Below are 5,204 nucleotides of genomic sequence, written 5' to 3' on the forward strand. Positions count from 1 at the left end.
TTGTGTTGGAAGCATTTGGGGGTCGTGGGTGGGCTTGGAACACAGTGTGTACAGCTATCTGTAGTGGAAGTTTTGTATTAGAGTAATCCTGTTTCCATTTTCATACACTCTAGCCAGGATTGAATGTGTTAGATGATATGTGAAGATCTTGTTCAATCTGAACTCCCGTCACCCCTTTCTCTTTCTTCTCTCTCTCTCTCTCTCTCTCTCTCTCTCTCTCTCTCTCTCTCTCCCTCCCTCCCTCCCTCTCTCTCTCTCTCTCTCTCTCTCTCTCTCTCTCTCTCTCTCTCTCTCTCTCTCTCTCTCTTTTACTTAAACATTGTTATGATGACTCAGAAGGAAGTTTTTCTTTGTCAGTTAATGTTGATTCCAATCCTTCATATCTGCTTTATAACATTCACTGTACTAACCCTTCTTCAAGTTGAGGTGAGGGTAGTGACACAGTTTAATTATGGGCTAAGATAAAGTCTTAGTGAAAAACAAATACATGTTGTTTAGTTATATTTAAAAAAAGAAGAAAAAACTACCTTACCAATTTATTTGGAATAACATGGTGTGAGTATCAGTTGTATTGAGTTTCAAATCTGGTGATATAAAAGAAAATTAGGCTCACTTCAATCTTTTCAAATAACTCATCTGCTCTGGACTATTACATCTAAAGTCAAGGAAAGTGTGTATTGTGTCTGTAATATCTTAACCCCAAGGGTCAGTCAGCTCTGTCCCCCAAGGTCCCCTCTGGTCTATCTTGGGAAAAGGGAGGTTTGATCTTGCACCTCCCTGAGGGCCCCGCCCAGTGTGGGTGCTCTCCCTGGCTCTTCCACTCTGCACAGTCCATCTGGTGAGCTCTGCCCTGTCCCTCCCCGTGCAGAGGGCACTGCTCCCTTCCAGTGGGCACCCAGAGGGCGAATGTGGATAAGTATGTTTCTTACCCTGGCCTCTTCACGTCCTGTCACCACAGGTAGGCTATTCCCTGGTGTCAGGCTTTTCTGAAAGCTGCATAACTGAAGGGAATTACAAGAAAAGAGGTAAAAAAATGAAAACTCCACACGAAATGGAGGCTTTTCCTGTAACTCAAGAGGAAGCAGCAAGGAAGTTTAACCTTCCTTAGGTGACACCTTCCATTCGGAATGTGCTCTCCGGGCTGCAGGCCCAGGAAGTTATAGTTCTGCCTCCAGTTTCCAGGCACCCCGCTAAACATCGGGGTTGTTCCAGCCCCAGAATCCACCTGTTCTCCTAAGCTATTCATATTCTCAACCACTGAGTATTCTCCCTAAATGATCCCAAGATGGGGATGAAGAGGTGGAGGAGTGAACACCTGGGGGCAAAGGTGGTGGATTTGCCTTGTTGTTGTTGTTAAACACAGTTAAAGCACTCCCACAACAGGAGTTTGTTTCTTCACTTAAGCTTCCTGACTAGTTTTATGATGTTCTCTTTTGTAGTTTCCTACGGTCAAGATCTCCACAGAATGATCAACAACCAATACTATTCTCTGAAGGTTGTAAATCACCTGTCAAGCAGATTACTTCCTGGGGAAACTGGTGGCTGAAAGGCTCTTAAGATAGCAGGAGGGCAGAAAGGTTTGGAGGCTCTACATCCAGTTAGGGCCTGCTCACTGGTCCTACATGGAAGGTACACCCCACCCCAAACCAGCAGAACAGAGTCAGCTGGGCTATATAACTGGCTTCAGGCCTGGCTGGTTTCCAAGGCTCAGACTGAATCACCAGGACAGTGTCCCGATTTCTCTCTCTGCTTCCAAACGCTGCTTTCCTCTGTGAGGACTGTTACACTGGGGCAGCTTGGGCTTATTTTGTCCTGAGCATTATTTACCCCAGAAAAGAAGCGCCTCTTATCCGGGAGTGTTCTGTGAGGTTAACTTGGGTCATGTGACACCCACCCCCAAGCTGTGGCTGGGAACATGAGGCTCTTGGCAGTAAAATCAGAAAGGAGAGGAAGACGGAGTTCCTCTGATGGGGAACTGTATGCTACACTGATTTCACATAGAGGCAGAAAGAGTTAAAGATGGAGAGAGGATAATGATGCCACTAGTAAAACTAGAAAGTGAGGCAAAAGAGTCTGCTTGGCAGAGATTTTGCTCAGAAATGGACATAATGCTAATTGGGCAAGAGGAGGAAGATAGCAGGCAGGCAGGTGAAGAGGGGAGGCCAGAGCTCAGTGAGGGGTCAGAGACAGAGGGCTGGAGATGGGGAGCCTACAATAAGCTCATAGTTCGAAACGAGAATTGCAAGATGTATGAAGGAGAGTGCACAGAGGTGAGCTGTGAAAGGACAGAACTCTGGAGAATTGTGAGGTAGGCAACAGAAGGAAAAGGAATTAGGCAACTAATCACTGGGAGAGGGGGAACGTTGAACCTACTTAAGTCTAACAGGAGGGAAGTTATATTCCCAAAGAGAAAAATGAATTAGACCTCCATGTTCAACATGAATTTTCAGTGTTGGTTCTGTATCTTTCATTTCATATTCTCCTTGTTCCTTTTCACAAGTGAACTCACAAACAAAATCCAATGAGCAGCCACCGAGGCTAAAGATTTATGGTTTTCTTAGCACTAATTATATCCACCATGGTCTAAGTTGTATTAGTTTGAGGCCCGAGGTTCTTATCATTCGTAGTAGCATATTCTTTTTTGGGTCTTCTCTCATTTCTCTAGAATAAGGATCAAGTATTAAAATAACAGCCCAAGCACCACTGTTCTACAAACAGCTGAACTATTGTTGACTGGCAGGCAGTATCACCATGTTGATTTAGGGACAGCTGCACAAAATATGAACTTGGCACAGGAAAGGCCAGTTGGAGGAGTCGCTGTATGAAGTACACTGACGGGAGTTGTGTGACTATCAACATATTTAAATTGAGGACTGCTTGTCCTTGAAGCCAAGGAAGAAGACATTTTCAAGATTTCTTTTATTGTTTCATTTGTTTCCAAATATTCCTCTAAGCTTAGTATTTCCCAGGGTCTTATCTTGGATGTCTTTTTTTCAATCTATGCATTCAGGGCAATCTCTAAGACCTCATTATTCACTATCAACCCTATCATCTGCCCCTGAGCCTATATATTTAGCTGCCTATTACATTGTATCTAACCAGGGTGTTGAGGCTGACAAGAATTCCATTGAAAAGGGACAAGATTCACATTGTAGATATTTTTGTTTGGAAGTTAAAGCAAAAAGTTAAAAGTATAGCCATTGATCCCAGAGTTGTAAAATTTGTATACATGACAATTTTCTAGTAGGTGGCAATAAAATATCTAGTTCTAATACAATTAGTATATTAAAACACTTTTCCAACAGAACATATTTAAAAAAAAAAAGAAGGAACCTTTTCTGATGTGCACAAGGGCACAATAAGGACTGTGCAGGGCCTGGCTCCATTGGGCTCCATGGCACGGACACTATTTCTCGTTCAGTGAGGTCCACAATAGCTCTCAACTCCTCCCCTTCCTTTCCATTTTCACTGCTACTTCCTGCATTCAGACCCTCCCACCCCAGTATCTCTTACCTGGGCCATTGTTATCGATGCCTTTCTGATCTCTTTGCCTCATGTTTTGCTCCCTCCAGTCCACCATCCAGACCATCAGAGTCTTTCTAATGTGATTTGAGCAAGTGACTTTGCTGTTTAATATCTTCTCATTGCCTACAGAATCCAACTTACACTCCTGAATAAGGTATGGACTCTCCATGTCCTTCCCCTGCCTTCCTACCTACCAGTCATTTGCTACATACACCCCATGTTCCAACAAGCACCACATTTGATACAGTTACAGGTATTTGTCTAGAATAGCTGACAGGTTGCCCAATGAATTCCAATTCATTCTTTAAAAATCAGCTCAATTGTCCTCCCATAAAATCTTCCCTGATCATAGGGCCTAGGCAGAGTTAACCATTACTCTCTTTCATACTGCTGCTACGGCTTATTTATACCTTTATTATTGTACTTCCTTAAGAGTTGCAATTATGTTTGCATATGTATTTCACATTATGGATGAGTGAGCAGCTTAAGGTTATGGATTGCATTTTATAGATTTGTTTGCCCCTAATACCCAAGAGAGTAGAGTGGAACCTCGGTTCTCAAACTTTGAGCTCAGTTTGTTCCAGAAGGCTGTCGAGAAGTGATTTGTTCGAAAACCGAATCATTTTTCCCATTAGAAAAAATGTAAATGGAATTAATCCATTCCAGACCTCCAAAAGATTGTTTTAACCTTTCTTGTATATAGTATATGTCTAAAGTGCGGTTTATAAATAAACACTTTTAAAACAAAAAGGACAGAGGAAGGACAGACTTTGGTGTTGGGGAAGACTATAACTACCGTCTTTGCCAAAACCTCAGATGTGTGGCCTTCTGGCCAAGCGTCTGAGATTTCATATTGTTGGAGCCATTGTTGTATCCCTGGGGGTTGCAGCTGCCTCTAAGTTTGGTGTAGCTGAACCAAGAAAGAAGGCAAATGCATATTTCTACAGAAATTATGATTCCATGAAAGATCCAGGAGATGAGCAAGGCTGGTATCTTTCAGAGTACAAAGTGATCTTGGAATGTAAAGAATTTCTTTTGAGTTGAATTCCATGGAAGTTTGTCACTGACCTGTGTTCCTGAACTATGAAACATGAATATTTGAGCTAGGAATAGTTTCTCTTGATAAATGAAATACTGTGGACAGTAAAAATATAAAAATAAAAAATAAAGGACATAAAATGTAAATGAAAAATAACAAAAAGGAAATGAAATGTACATTAAAAGTGAAATTTTACGTACACACTAGAACTTTAATGTTGAGAGCTACCGATGAGTGGCTATGGAGAGGAGGAATGGAGGGATGTTATTGCTTGGAAAGGTCAGGTAGCTGTTCTGGGGTTCTTTCTCTCTCGTCTCTTTGCTCCACTAGAACTTGCTTCCAGCTCACTGGGCCTCTCACTAAAAACCTACCCAATGATGTTTGTTTTTGCTTGTGTTCTAACACTTGCCTGATGAGAAACACTGCAGCATTGTCATTGAACAAGTTTATTGTTCGATTTGCTACTTCTTTATCTTCGTGATATTTCTCAACAAAACGTTGCATTTCTCCCCATTTCCCAAGCATTTCTTTTCTTTTCTTTCTTCTTGTTTGTTTGTTAATCCTCATCCGAGGATATTTTTCCATTGATTTTTAGGGAGAGTAGAAGAGAGAGGGAAAGACAGAAATATGGAAACAAATC

At 41.9% G+C, this 5,204-nt stretch overlaps 1 pseudogene; it reads left to right on the top strand.

The window, feature by feature from the left end:
• Nucleotides 1-4,317: 4,317 nt before the first annotated feature.
• LOC118654733 lies at nt 4,318-4,655 on the top strand (annotated as a pseudogene).
• Nucleotides 4,656-5,204: the final 549 nt, after the last annotated feature.

This window comes from Myotis myotis, unplaced genomic scaffold, assembly GCF_014108235.1.
Source record: "Myotis myotis isolate mMyoMyo1 unplaced genomic scaffold, mMyoMyo1.p scaffold_m19_p_1, whole genome shotgun sequence".
NCBI classification, from domain to species: Eukaryota; Metazoa; Chordata; class Mammalia; order Chiroptera; family Vespertilionidae; genus Myotis; species Myotis myotis.